Source organism: Hoplias malabaricus, chromosome 5 (assembly GCF_029633855.1).
Source record: "Hoplias malabaricus isolate fHopMal1 chromosome 5, fHopMal1.hap1, whole genome shotgun sequence".
Classification (NCBI taxonomy): domain Eukaryota; kingdom Metazoa; phylum Chordata; class Actinopteri; order Characiformes; family Erythrinidae; genus Hoplias; species Hoplias malabaricus.
The window spans coordinates 27,229,893-27,243,701 of record NC_089804.1 but is presented as its reverse complement, the minus strand read 5'-3'; the positions used below and the strand labels follow the sequence as shown (position 1 = coordinate 27,243,701).

At 39.8% G+C, this 13,809-nt stretch overlaps 1 long non-coding RNA gene across 1 annotated transcript in view; it reads left to right on the top strand.

Moving 5' to 3' along the window:
- Positions 1-2,884: 2,884 nt before the first annotated feature.
- LOC136696298 (uncharacterized) overlaps positions 2,885-13,809 on the top strand; it is a 72,575-nt gene continuing 61,650 nt past the window's right edge. The window contains exon 1 of the long non-coding RNA XR_010802598.1: positions 2,885-3,021. This is a non-coding gene — a long non-coding RNA (uncharacterized lncRNA). The remainder of the gene's footprint in view (positions 3,022-13,809) is intronic.

The window sequence follows — 13,809 nt, the reverse complement described above, 5'->3', positions numbered from 1 at the left end:
AATGACTTGCTGAACAACTTGGAGTAACACAACAGTTTCCAGTCATGTACATGAAAGCAAGAAAGGCTCAAGGTAAGGAAGGAAAATGACAACAGGGACAAAAAAGAACAAAAATATTCATTCATTCATTATCTGTAAGCGCTTATCCAGTTCATGGTCGCGGTGGGTCCAGAGCCTACCTGGAATCATTGGGCGCAAGGTGGGAATACACCCTGGAGGAGGTGCCAGTCCTTCACAGGGCAACACACACTCACACCTACGGACACTTTTGTGTCGCCAATCCACCTACCAACGTGTGTTTTTGGGCCGGTGGGAGGAAACCCACACGGACACAGGGAGAACACACCAACTCCTCACAGATAGTCACCCGGAGCGGGAATCGAACCCACAACCTCCAAGTCCCTGGAGCTGTGGGACTACGACACTACCTGCTGTGCCACCTCAGAGAAATTCTTTCCTGTGGAACATTGTGACAGGTGATTAAAAGTGGGCTTATTATCCATCCATCAATCCTTTATCTGTAACCGCTTATCCACTTCAGGGTCACGGTGGGTCCAGAGTCTACCTGGAATCATTGGGCGCAAGGCAGGAATACACCCTGGAGGGGGTGCCAGTCCTTCACAGGGCAGTGGGCTTATTACTTAGTCCCAAACAATACAAAACATTGGGTAGGTCCTGAGCACTTAAATGGGAAATAAAGGGTGTGCTGTATTAAGAACTTCTGGAACAAGGTGACACTGTTAATGCTGATCACTACAAACAACAATTGCTTCGATTGAAGAACTCGGTGGGAAATGTCTACTTATGGTAAAGGATTGTATGAAGTGAAACTGCTTCATGATGATGCTAAGCCTCACGTTCAAGGCCATGTTACTGATTCTTGGTTGGGAAGTTCTGGAGCACCCAGCGTATAGTTCAGACATGGCCTCGTTGGACTTTCATTTGTTGCGATTCATGCAAAGTGCTAAGTTTGGTGCCGTGCAAATAGTAAGTATGACTTTGTGAGTGAGTGATTACCTATGATGACCTATCCAGGGTGTGTTCCTGTCCTGCGCCAGACAATTCCAACTGGCCTCTGGACCCACATCGACCTTGATCAGGATGAAGCAGTTACAGAAGATGAATGAATGAAACACTATGCCTTCACTCTGCAATGGGTGAGGATTTACTGCTGTCAAACCTCTTATTTTCAAGCTTGAATAGAGAAGCTCCCCAGTCCGATTCACTCCACTTACTTCCGCAGACGAATTACAAACCTGTCACAGTGTTTCCAGATGTCCTTGTGGAACTTGAGTGGTTTGTCACACATTTTGCTTCAAACTGTGATCATTTTGTTGCTCGTGATACAGTATGCAGTATATCACAGAGTGAATCTATATGTCTTAAAACTGTATGATAGCTTATATGGATCAAAAACACCCCCTCAAGCAATAATTCTTTGGAAATTAACTGCATAAACAGTGCAGGTTGCCCCCATCCTCAATGTTGCTGCAGTAGAAAGTTTCTGTTCACCTTGAAAGTCTTTACACTTGATTTGGGAACATTTCACAACACTGCAAACAATATCCTCCTTAAGCCCAAAGACGATGAACTGTGCTCTGGCACCATTCCACTGCTCCCCAACTGAGTACTGGGTGGCTTTATACCCCTCAAACTGACATCTGCCATTCACCATGGTGGCCAGAAGAACATGTGCAGTTGTTCCAAATCAGTCCATGTCCTCACGAATGGTCTCACAGCTCAGCAACTTCAAATTCAGACAGAACTGTTCAAACACTTACTGCAAAGCTTCCCCAGAAGAGCAGAAACTGTTCAAAAGGAATGTGGGAGAAGCAGATATGCAAAAATTATGCAGAAAAGTGTATCAGTATTATATCCATATCCTGGGACACCCCTGAGGTTTTGTATAGAGGGTGGCAAATCTGAAATTTTTAAACCAGTCTGGTCTCGAGGTAAATTCACATATTTGTTTAAAGGATCATTCTCAGGGTTTGTACAATACGTATGAAATATAGTATATACACCATACGTTTTGACACATATTCAGTGCAATAAATCTCTGTTAACTATGCCCCTAACTCTAACACTAAACCCTGAAACTAACACTAAGTCTGATGCTTAACACTACCAACAATATTTAACCCCATAGTACAGAGACAGGTTTAGGCTCATGTGCTACTCCAATTTAACACTATCGTAGGTTGAAGTTACAGCACAGTTATCATTCAGGGCGTACATTAAAGCTGACAGTTGGAGAAAGGTATTTATTTACATCCAGGCTTTTATTTTATCATTTAAGTTCCATTTGCGAACAAAGAAGGCTACAAAGAAAAGCATAATCCCCATGAAATACTTCACAATTTAGGGTTTAATAATGTATACTTGGCTCTTGGGGATAACTGCTTTTTAATCTTTTTACATTTTCTGATTTACTAGGGTCCTATAATTCAAATGTTGTGGAGTACATGTGGACTACACTACATTTACATTTGCCCAAAACAGGTGTAAAACATGTTTAAGTTGCTCTGTCACAAAACAAAAAATGTATTATTTGTTTTTTTTTCTGCGATAAAAGAATACATTTAAGTTTATTCCGCAATCTTTTGGCCCGGATGGCGTTCCATAGTTCTCCTTCAGCGCGCCTGTCTAGCAGAATCCCCGCTATTGATTTACAGAGGTGTCAATCACTTCTGACCCGCCCGCTAAGAGCTGTGAGCGAATCCCTAGGAGAGTGTCGTCCGGCAGTGTGCCCCTCCCCCCTCGTGTAATAGGGCCTCCGGAACGCCACTCAAAGCCCGCAGACGCTCATTGGTCCAAAGTAACACTGGACTCTAAGAGGGAAGGCGCCAAGATTTGAATTCACGAAAACTTTCAGTTGTTTGGCGCTGTGAGCTCGGGGGCTCTTTGTTACCACTATGCAGGATATAAAGACATGTTTACAACTACGTGGTGAGCGAGGGAATACGAAGCTATACCGACGTTTTAGGATCTTTTCAGCGGTGCAGCACTGCTCCTGAGACTGTAAGTGATATTTTAAGACTTATATTTTTATAGTGCGTTAAAGGCAGAGTTTTAAAGGATGGGGTGCTAAAGTTGTAAACAGTATTGAGCTATGTGGGCTAGGTTTGGTTTAAAATATTATTCTAATCTTACTACTCTCACTTTCTTTATCAACTAATGGTTTTATTATTAAAACCTCAATTGAGGGGTTAATCCTAATTATAAAAAAAAAAGTCACACAACAGTTTACAGCACTCTTTTTGTAGCTCTTCTTCAGACACTCAACAGACAGCTTATATGGACTCAGCGAAACATTGCCACCAGTGGACAGGAGCTGACATAGTGATTGTCAGGTGTTCTACAGGTGTATAGTGGGTAGTGCTAGCAGACAGGACACAAAACAATTTTCACGACATGGATGAATTCATACTTTCTTTTCAAACTCCCCTTTGGGAAATACGCTTAGGAAAATTTGATGCAGGAGAGTTCTGTTGTAAAACGCTCTGTTGGTGCTTTAAAAGACTTCGATAAAGTTACCGGCAGTACTCTGAAGAACTGCTGTACTGACTCATAGTAGCCCAGAAGTGTATAGATGCTTCCATTTGAAATAAGGCAGTAACACCTTCTGCTGTTAAGAGTGTACTAGATTTTATTGCTGAAACATTTCTGTGAGAATTTGGCTGCATTAGGCCACAAGAACATTACTAACATTGGAGAATTAGTTCTGACTTACAATGTCTAAGAAATGTAGCCCACTGTTTGTGAATGTACATACTATTTTCTTATTCTCCTGTGGATCCCATGATATCGCAGACATGGGGAGGACAGGCAGGGTTGGGCAGGGATTGAACCCATGATCATGGCATTCTTACTACAGGCTGAGATTGTAATTTTAATAGGCTTATTCAATATTGTGATATTTTATTATGTGGATGCATTGTTTTCATTAGTTTTTTTTATTTTTTATTCTTTTATTTTTTTAAAGCAGGTACTGAGAACAATTTCAAAGAACAAAAAAAAAAAAAAAAAACAAACTGGTGACTTTGACTTGATAGCCACATTAAATATGTGCACTTGCCTCAGGGCAAACAACTGCCAGAGACACAAAAGACTAATCCGTTCAAAACTTAATCACTACACACTTAATGTATTCATATATTTAAATTAAATATAAACTTTGCACACTGTCTTTATCTCAGTGGGTCTTATCTTAATCAGTCCCGCATCAATCATTCATTGCTTTGATGTCATTTGTCACTTCAGAATAGTGGAGGGATCATGTCTTTTGATGGTGGGAAGAGTAAGCATTTGGTATAAAGTAAATATTTAACAAGCCCCTGTAGCAACTAATTACACATGCACATTTTACTTCATATTTGTACTCTGATACACTCTCCAGTATCTGGCCAAAAGTATATAGGCACGTCTATCCAGGATAAACACCCTTCAGAAGTATCCAGTCACAACTTCTAATGAATGAATGCAGCTTCTGCTTACACCCTTTGTGTAATCCTGGTTCAAAAGCATTGCCAATTTGTGATACTCTACAGCAGCCATACTGTTACCTAAGCATCTATGCCCAGTGTCAGGAGTTAACGTGAGTTCAACCAGGCTTTGTGCTGTGGGACAGGGGAACAGGGGTGTTTGCTGGACTGATGGAACACCATCCAATGGTTGTGATCCCAAACTACTCCTCTAACATCACTACCATAGGTCTGTTGAATTATAAACATTAGTTAAGCTGGTGGCAGTACTGTTTTGGCGATTTTGCTATATGTTTTATTGATTTTCTATAAGGTACTTTTCGGCTTGGCTTGACCGTATTGTTGTTTTCTTTGTATTTCCATTAGCAAAATTTGGTTCCTTTTACCTAGTGGTGGGTACTTTTTAAAGCACCTGCTCTTTCGTTGTTCCAGGTGAGCTGAGTAGGGACTAAACGTGATGAATTAATCTTGCAGAACACTCTGATTGTCCAGAGAGACTTAGCAATCATGATGCAATACAGACATCCAGGACAAACTAGCTGTTTGTAAAATAGCCATGCTACAGTGTCAAATTTGTTTATTCCCAACTCACAAAGGCAGCTTGTAAAATTACACGGTAGTCTTTTGAAAAAGCTCAAACATCCCTTGGATTGGTGGCAGACGATAGAGTCCGGTGCAGAGCTGTGTTCAGTCCCAAAACAGAAAAGCAAGATGCAAATACACAGTGAGTAAACAACATTTTACATTACCACAGCCATTGATGTGTTTTCCAAATCCCATGTTTCATGTTAGTGATGGTGTTTTGCAAAGTTACAGACTGTATTTCATGTGTGTGTGTGAGGCAGTCAGGTACCAGGGACATAAAAGTGAGTAAAGTCAAGCAGTGTAGGTACTATGCAGATCATGGCTCCTGGATCCAGCTAATGCAGATAGTGTGGAGAAACCAAGGAGCAGGCTGTGGAGAGTGCAATCAGCCCCTCTTCAAGTAATGCCGAGTCAACTAGCGTATGTATTATGCAGTGGAAAAGCTCCACTGTGAGGTGTGTTGTCCCAGTGTCTGGGGGCTACGGTATCCTGTAACAGGCAAAAATATATTTGTAGGTTGACTGGCATGGAATGGAGAATGTGTGATGACCTGGTGCTTTGTCCAGACTTTGTTTTGAGCCGCTCTGTCTAATAGCTGGTATCATACCTTCCAGGTGAATTTTGCAGAATATTTCAAAGAATGTAAAACTCTTAGGGGCTAGAAAAGCACTATATGTATAAAATGTGGTGCAACGTCGTGGGCATTTAGTATCATTCATTGAAAAGAAATGTGAAACTCTTCTGAAAAGACTCAGAGTGAGTCACCAACAGCATCAAACCTCAGCCCGAACAAATCATCCTTTTATCCCCATTATCTTTATTGCACACGTTGGGTTAGAAATCTGACTCATAAAAACTGGTTATGAATCATTTGCGGCTGCTTGCTTAGCCGCCAGTCATCTGCGGACGGTGAGATTCAGACAGAAGAATTTAATTTGATCTCATTATATTACCACTGAGCTCTAAGTATTGCCATTTTGTTTCCTGTGGCACGTGCAGTTGTGGATGGATGGACTGAAGATCTTTGTGCTAGATTGATTCCACTTCTGGCAGGGTGTGATATACAGTAAGACATAACCTACCTAATGAGCTGAATACTAAACAATGCATAATATAACCATCTGGTCTCTTCCTTTAGGTCGTCAATATTCATTCCTTATCTGGCAATGAAGCATCTCTTGCTTTTCAATGAAGGATGCACCAATTCTAATGTTTGCCGTTCTTAGTCCATATGTTTTCTTGGTTTAATTGGTTGTAATTAAAGATTGAGCCCAGAACCTTGTGGTATTGGTTCACCTTTCTTACCACTAGGCCACCACATCACAACCAAATCTGAGTTAATAGAAAAACAAGCCTTGCCCATTTCGTTTTGACCTAGTTTTGACATCCGTGGATGGAGCTGAAGGCCTTGTCTACTGGTCACGCTTCCATACTGGCCTTTAGTAATGTCAGATATTAAACTCGTTTCTTCTTCAATTTGACGAACATCATGATCCTTGAATGAAGGACACAGCAAAGGACAAAAGTCATAGTAGCATTTTACTTTGCCATGCTTATTTCCTTTGCTGCACCTGGCTGTAATGCTATTTCCACAGGGTCATTTCTGGGTTAAGAGATTAAAAAAGCTCCCCTGTCCAGTCTAGGTCACAGCGAGCATTAAATGCTGCTTATTCTGAGTTGGAGAAATGGTCTTTGATAGGCAGGATGCATTTAGAAATAGCTGTTGATGTAAAGAAATAGGGGTGCCCAAACTACCAAAAGACCTTTTGTTCTACAAAAATGGGCTGAGACACTTGTAACAAAAGACAGCATGGATGAAAACACACGGTAGAATTAAAAGAAAAGAAAGTCTGGAAGAAAGCAAATCTGGCTGATGGCCAAGAGGTTTTTCTTATTTACAGTACTGCTGGCAAGGCTATTATAACTCGACCCCATTGCTTCGTCACTTCATCCCCAGGGTTCACACATTTTGTACAAATGAGATCATTCTGGTGGAAGATTTTCATTTAGTTTTAGTCTTAGACTAAATTTAATTTAATGTAGTTTTAGATAATGAGCTCTAAAATATTCTAGTCTAGTTTTACTCCATTAACTAAAAGATAAGCCGATTTTTAAAATGTTTTACTACTTTCAGTTTTTGTAAAAAATAGCATAAAACTTGCGCTATGTTTAAAAGCATTTTAATTTTGAAAAGAATATGGCCACATTTTTCCTTAAAACACATTTCTGCATTTATTAACCTTTACGCTGTAAGTTTGACTTACAGCGAGTCGACTCCAAGAGTTTCAAATCTATGAATCATTGGCCAACAGCTGATACAAACGACTCCCAGATTCTCAAAGAAACGATTCTTTGGCAGTTGACATCTATTCAGTTACTACATTTATTTTAAGAATGTCCATCTTGCTGCACTCGGTTCTAATTTTACACATGCTGTAAAGAGCACAGTGCAGTGTCAGCCACTATGTCACATAATTTTGGGTAAGAAAGTGCGTTCTCCTTTAGCAGTTTGAGGAGTTGTTGGTTTAAAATAGCATAGCTCAGTACTTGTTTAATTCACACTGTCCTGCAACATGGGGAAGATATTGCACTGAAATATCCAAAGTTACTTTGAGAGGTAAATTCCAAAGCTGTCCTGCTGAGCTGTGACTCTGTTCAAGGAGAGCAGCCGGATGGAATAAACACAGATACTGAAGAGGCGTTGACTTTTGAAGAATCATTTCAGATGGAGCATTTTCCTGTTTTTATCTACTTGTGTTTATCTGTTTTCAAATCAGAAGTGACAGATAATTTATTAGTCTTTCACATTACTGCTTAGTTTACAGAGTATATGCAGTGAAACAGCGCCATCAGTGGATGGGGGCTCTCTTAGTGAATGTAAAATACCTGCAAAGTGTCTTCAACCTACAAATGAGTGTTTTAGTAGTGCTTCAGACATGATACAAGTTGAAAATTGAAGGATATCAGAGCAAGGCTGTGACTCGCCCACGTATCTCTGGTATCTTTCTTTCTTACATTCCCACCCAGTCAAGTTTGTAAGAGACACCCAAGTGACATCTGATTGTTTACAGATCCATTACCCCTTTGATTGCTGTGCATCTGGGGACCACTCATTTTCTTCTGTCAGGTTTTCTTTTTTTTTTTTTTTTTTTTTTTTTTTTTAGATGAATAACCACAGAAAGGCCTTGCATTTCCCACCTCTGTCCTTTTCTGTCTTGAAACCATACATCAATTCCTCACTGACACTTCGCAAAAGCCAGGTACAGGGCCCTGTTTCTGAGATCTCAGATCAACTCGTTACCATCTGACAGACCTTTCTTGACTAGATGCAACAGCGGTGGCTTTCTATGGGCTATTTAAAGAGGGATGATTTTGACTGAAAAGAATTGTCTCCAAATGTAGCCTACAAAGCTGTCTCTTCTCGGTACACAGGATGAATCAGGGGGCTCATTGTAATAGCCTCGCTCTGCCAGGGAGCGGGTGTACCTGTCAGAGCATTTAAATTACTACACATTTCAGTGGGAGGTATCCAGAGCGCTGGGATAAGAACCAGCTCTATGCGTGCACACACACACTAGCACACACTTTTGGAAGACCCCCAGAAGATCACATTTTCCCACCACAAATTGGAGTGTCACTGAGTAATGTGTATCTGTCTACATACATATATACTGTCTTTCATTATCTGATCTAATGAATCTGTCTATATACAGATACACATTGTTCCTTTCCTTATCAGACACTCATCTGAGGTATTATGAATGGTACATGCATGAGTCCCCGTCCCCCCAGTTTCATATATTTTATGTATTGTCTCCTTTTGATGCAGGTACATCTTCAGGGTAGACTACACTAGACATTTCAACATTGCTGTGAGTATTTGATGGTACTCAAAACATTAGTGATACCAGATACTGATCATAGATGTATTTCTGGATCACAAACAGTACCCTCACCCAGTGGTATTGGGTGGTCCTTCATAATGGCTCTTACATTTGGTAATACTCATTTTGGGCATGAGGCTAATTGACGAGATCTCTAAAATATAGAATGCATGTTGCTAAAAAGTGCACTCCAGGTATTCATAAATTTTGTATGTTATGGTTCTTTAGAATCATAAACAAAAAATGCATTTATTTATTTATTTATTTGTTTGTTTGTTTGTTTGTTTAGTGTGATCGCATTAAACAAGCACCAAATACTACATTTCTAACCTTTAAAACATAGATTTAGGTTTAAAGTTAAGTCTAGGATCAAGTTTAGAGGTTAGTGATTGCATTAAACAAACACAAATGGTAACATTTCTAACCTTTTGGAGCTTAGGTTTTTTTTTTTTTGTTTGTTTGTTTTTTTTTTAAAAATCTAAATTAAAGCATTTCACTGCAGCATACATTTATTTAGTACTGGGCAATATGAGCGCAGATCAATACCCATATTAATTGTACATTTTTCCATGATTACGAATAATGAACGATTATCTCATTTTTGTATTTTTCAGTGATTATATAGTTCAGTGACGAGGCTTGTACTGTAAATATGCTCCAGTATAAAATATGGAATATTTTTCTTTCGTTTTCTGAGCGCTGTTTATATTTGGTGTGTGATTGTGAAATAGTTTTTTTTTTCCTCAATGTTTACATTTGACTTTTTGTCCAGTGTCGTCTTAATTAAGGTCAAAGCAAAACACATTTAAACCACAGACACTGTTTTTTTGTTTCTTTGGTACGAGCTGCTCGAGTCGCTTGGTCTTCCTCTGTGTTTAGGTTGCTTCCATGTGGCAGAGTCATGTGACTACAGCTTGGTAGCATGGTTATGAACACAGTGGGACATAACAGAATAAAAATAATCAATATAATTGCTATAAACAAGATTATGTTGATTAAAGTTTCTGAATGTCGATTTTGATTAATTTCCGATTAATTGTCCAGCTCTACATATATTTATTGCTTTAAATTTAATTTATTTGTATTTTCCTTTGTTGGTTGCATTCCTTTTTCATTGCCTTTGTTATAGTCTTATATCTTTACTTCTATTAATTTGTAATTGTGTAGATACATGCAAATTAGTAGAATGTAATTCCTTCAGGGGAATTCCTCCCACGGTCCAAAAACTCATGTTGGCAGCTGGATTGGCTATTCAAAAAGGGTCCATAGGTGTGCATGTGCGACTCTGAACTGGATAAGTGGTTTCCGAAAATGAACTTCATGAACTGAACTTCAGAAAATGAACTTCATGAACTGAACTTCAGAAAATGAACTTCAATACAAAAGCTTCTGCTTTTCAGTTGCCAATGTTTACAAAAGGCTCAGGGTTAGGAACATATTTAAAGCTGTATTTTTTTTGTATACTGGGTAAAAATGTTCTTGTGAACATTCACAAATATTGGTGATATTATACTTGTTTTTATTTTATTAAATGTTCTGCCTTCTCAACTACATTAGCCTCATAGATCTTATCCATAATAAGATCAAGAAGTTGCTTTGGATCAACATCTGTAGGTTACAATGATTTTATACCACTATAAGCTACACCCAGGCTTGCTAGTATGTTGTTTCTTTGACCTTAACCTTAACCCTGGCTGTAGGACTGTTCATGTGCCTTTTCTACATTTATGTATTTATACGTCTCTCATCCCATGGCACAGAGCCATCGTTAATGGATTCCTATGAGACCAGGGCTGTTCATAAATCAGCAAGTCACGCGGCGGCTCTATTATAAATGGTGTGATCCGGCAAGCCCACACCACTTATGAATCTTCAGGGTCAGGGAAGAGCGGGCGATACACAAACGATAGAGACGATGGGGTGATTTGTCAAGAACCTGACCCTAGCTCATCTCCATTTGGCTGAGAAAAGCAAATTGAAAATACTGTCGGATCATTGCGGTGACAAAGCCAGATGTTTCACCTTCGGCCAGCGAGCCTCACAGTAGCCTTTAAGATGAAGTACTTCGCGAGGATGCTTACATTAGGGTGGCTTTCAAGGGGAATGCACTTACATATTCACTCTCAGGGGAGAGGTGGCATCCTCACATCACTGGAGTGGTCACTCTCAAGGTTGTGTCTTCAGGACCTTTAGCATTGAATGTTATAGTACATGGGGATTAGTTTGTGTACGTGGCATCGACTTCATAGACTGTGTTTCAATTGAATCATTCAGGAAAAGGTAAACATGCCTCAGTGTCCCAATTGTGGACTTCAAACTAGAATATGCTGTGTACTAATCTTAATACTATGAATTTTGCAGGCAAATGCAAACAATTTTAACAAACCATACTGTTTAGCTTGATGTGATGTACTGTTGCTATGGCAACACGTCATACCAAGTTGCAGTTGCAATGCTGTCTGCCATTTTTCTCAAAGGTTCCACACTCTGTAGTGCACAGTGTAGGTGTTTCTGCTCTAAAATAGTGCACTGGTTGTTGGAAAACACATGTCTCCCAACAAACATTTAGTGCACTGTTTGTACGTAGTAGCAGTATTAGTTTAATAATCAGTGTACTATGTAGGGAGAAAGGCACTATTTATAACTCTTCCCTTTCTGTTTCCCACTGAATTGTGGGACTATAGTGTGGAATGATTTTTGAAGTTTGCACTGTGCATTATTTTAGTATTGCAGTTCAACAGTTCTGACTATAATACAATAGTACATAGTATTAAGTGTGTAATTGGGACACAGCCCAACAAACTATCTATTCCCAAGCAAGAGTGTAATTTATCTGAAGCACATGTGGAAGAACAATACAGTTTATATTAATTTCAGGTATTATACACGATAACAAAGAGACCACATGTACTTTGTGAGGAGAAAAGGAGCTTGGGCTCACGCTGTTGCCCATTGCTGACTGCAGAGCCATTCTTGGCTGCATTCGTAAGGGGGCTGGACCACTCTCAACCTTGCAGTGAAAGTGTTAGGTTTTATTAACCCACAGCTTAAATGGTAGATGGTTTTCAGTAAAATGGCAAGTCAGAACAGATACGATGTAGGAGTACTTACCAAGCTGACAGCTCACTATAGATCTGGTTATTGTCTGGTTTACAGGCAAACAAAAATGATTCATGGCCGATTAGTCGATCACGTTTTCCAGTGGAATGAATGCGTGCCGTTTCTAAACAGGTGAATCACCGCTTTCTTCTCCTCTGGCCAGTAAGCCATGAGCCTTTCCCTTTGTTCATCTTCCCTTCATCACAACAACATGGACATCCTCCAGCTCTGTTTTCCAGGATAATGTCCAAATATATTATTCATCAAGGCATCACCCCACGATCAATCCATTCCAAGAGGCTCCATCCAAAGATGTGTTTTAAAGCTCCCTCTGAGATGCTTAACTTTGTCACATCTAATTACACACGGTGAAGGAAAGCTCAGACGTGCCCTCCATCTCACAGCATGTGTACAGTATTCTGTGCGACGTATGTGAAAGTTCTCAGCAGGTGACCTGAAACGACATGTTCTGGATACGTTGTGCCTTGCCTTGTAACAAATACAATTGCTGTATATCCATAGGAACATAATGAGCCATTCCAGTTATTTTTGAAATTGCAGTTATATCTACGGTATTAAAAATAAAATATCCATGTAATCAGGCGGCTCATTGGAGCAGCAGGTAGTGTCGCAGTCACACAGCTCCAGGGGCCTGGAGGTTGTGGGATCGATTCCCGTTCCAGGTGACTGTCTGTGAGGAGTTGGTGTGTTCTCCCTGTGTCCGCGTGGGTTTCCTCCGGAGGCTTCGGTTTCCTCCCACAGTCCAGAAACACACGTTGGTAGGTGGATTGGCGACTCAAAAGTGTCCGTAGGTGTGAGTGTGTGTCTGTGTTGCCCTGTGAAGGACTGGCACCACCTCCAGGGTGTGTTCCCGCCTTGATTCCAGGTAGGCTCTGGACCCACCGCGACCCTGAACTGGATAAGCGCTTACAGATAATGAATGAATGTCCTTGTAATAGTTTACATTCTGAGACGCTGTTCACACCAACCTCACTCTGTAGCTGTAGAGCCACTCATTAAATAAAAATAAATAAATAAATAAGTAAATAAATAAATATTCATGCATTTAAAAGTTTTGGCATCTAGCACAAGCTGTTAGGCCTCAGCTTCCAGAATTCACAGCGAAATACAGTAATGTGTTGATATAATAATTTACTTTTGTAAATTAGTGGTTCGGTAATAGACTTAATATTTCAATCCACTATTTTTCTTTGTAGATATATGTATCCCTAGCTGGATTGGATGGACACATTCATATGAATATTATGTTATGCCTAATATCAGATTTCCTTCTTAAAGTTTTGCCCCATTCCTTAGCATCAGTAGAAACAAGTCAGAAATTCAGGTCCAAGCTCTGACTCTAATCTGAATGATTGTAGTTGTTTTATTACACGCTAGTAACTACATTATTACTATGAAATGACATAATTGCATTTGAATAATGCAGTCAAACTAAAGTAATGACTAAACCTCTGAGGGTCAATAACAAAATGACTTTAAATAATGCCTCTCATCAGATCATATTCAAAGTGATATGAAAGCCATTAGTCATTACGTGCAACAACAAGCAGCTGTCGCATGTGACATATCGGTTTCTCCGCAAGTAATTAGAAACCAGAGGACAATTCAAATTAAAGGGATCCAAATGTGGGGAAAACATGACAGCTTTTCCTACAGCGACTCACTCTCAAGTCCTTGTCTTCCATATGGCTGCTTAAATGCTTTGGAAATGTGGGGCTAAAGGAAATTAGCCTAAG